Here is a 1,977-nt window from a genome sequence, read left to right on the forward strand (position 1 = left end):
CCATTATTGACTGTCAACTGAAACTAGTAACTCATGGCTATAGAGATTTTCTTCAACATCAGCCAGCCTTTTCTTCAGTCATTTTCTTCAGTTGACTTCCCTGAAGTTATTGGTGAGGGGCACTGCCTTGAGCTTTCTCTTTTAGTTCACTAATAGCGGCAATGAACTACTCTAGGAATTAGAACATGCCACCTGCTGTTCCACCCATTCCACCTACTCCAGGATCCTTCCCTTTGAAAATTTCTGTGACGACAATTTCTGCTATAGTTAACAGAGTGGCACTCCAGCAGCATCCACTAAAACAGTTTTTTCAACCACAGTTGGATCCATGATTCATTTTTCCATCATATTCACATCATCTCGAAACATGGTGTCATAACTAACTTCTCATTTCGTTTTTCCTTTTCATATATACTAGTTGTGATATCTAACTGCTTAATGATTTATTGAATACAGCTTTCAATTTGAGCCTTCCCACCTTTTTCCTTTCACGAGCATAGCATCATCTTTGATCACAATGACTTCTCCAACTTTTCCTCAATCCTGAGGCTTAATATCTTTAAGATTTAGTCAATCCTTCTCCAAACATAGTACTACCAGTAGCAGTAGCTGTGTCTTTAATCTGGTTCTACTGTCACCCAAACCAAGAGCTTTGACCATTATACTCTGGAGACCAACTTTTAGCCTATTCAGAACTGATGTACTCAGACCTTCTCTATCAATATCTTTAGTGATTATGACCAAGGGCTTCTGGTGAGCATTGGCCATTTCAGAAGCAGATACAATTTACTGGATTCTAGAAATGTTCTATTCACTCAACAGAACATAGGCATCTTGGAATTCACATTTCTGATCTTTTGATGTATTCATAAAGTATGGAGAAATATAACCTCATGCCTTCAATAATCTCTACTCCACCATTTAGTACTTTCTCATCCTTTAATCTGGTAACACCCTTTCTTCTAGCCTTCTTCATGCATCAGAAATGATGTTATCAATTTCTTTGTCTCCGTTTTCAGGAATCATTGGAACTTGAGCAATTTCTTCCGGGGTCATCACAAGTTTAGACTGCTTCTTAAATTCAGCAATTACTACATCAAGAGATAACATCACACCTCTCCTTATTTACCCTAGATTGGCATCTTTGCTAACCTTCCAGAAGCTTTCCTTGGCAACCGAGCGTGTCAGTACACCAGCAGTAGTCGTGCCAGCCCCAGCCTCTTCATTTGCATTACTGGCAACATCTCAAACAAGTTTAGCACCAATATTTTTTATATTTAGCATTTAAGTCAATGGATTTTGTGATGGTCACACCATCTTTGCTGTTTGGGGACTTCCCCAGCTCTCTTCAATAATAGCTCATTATTTTACCTTTGGCTCACAGAAACAGCTGTAGCATGGGATAAAAGGTATACACTTTGAAGCATTATGAGTCAGGAATCTGCACCAAATTTTACATCCTTAGAATAAGCTGGAGTGAGATAAGGAGCTAGTGCCCTGGACTCTTGCCTTATCTGGCAAAGGTCTACAGGTAATCAAAGTATTTCTGTGGTGTGCAGGCTGGGCTCAGGCCCTTTGTGGAGAGGGAAAAACTGCATTTTTTGCTTTGTTATTCATTTAATCCTGAGCTATCCTGATTTAAATTTGAACACACTTAAAGAGAAGGCCGAGATGAGTAAAATTCATCTCCTATTTATATTATAAACATTATTTCATGCCCTTAGAGTAGATCCATTTGAACACAATTTTCTATTGAGTAAAATAGGGTCAACGTTTACAGTTGCAAATTAAGAACTGATGAAGCCTATAGATAAAATGTGCAAGTTATACTTTAGGCATTATTCCTGACTTATCAAGATGTCAGTAATTTATCTATCCTCAGTTTTCTGAGAACTGAATTGAAACTGACTTAATTTAAAAAATAGAGCAAAAAGCCTTCTGTGCACTCAACACTTGAGATATAAACTCACCCAAATA

General features: G+C 37.9%; 1 pseudogene; it reads right to left on the reverse strand.

Annotated features, from left to right (window-relative positions):
• Positions 1-350: 350 nt before the first annotated feature.
• LOC102954889 lies at positions 351-1,598 on the reverse strand (annotated as a pseudogene).
• Positions 1,599-1,977: the final 379 nt, after the last annotated feature.

The sequence above is a fragment of the Panthera tigris genome, chromosome B4, assembly GCF_018350195.1.
Source record: "Panthera tigris isolate Pti1 chromosome B4, P.tigris_Pti1_mat1.1, whole genome shotgun sequence".
Classification (NCBI taxonomy): Eukaryota; Metazoa; Chordata; class Mammalia; order Carnivora; family Felidae; genus Panthera; species Panthera tigris.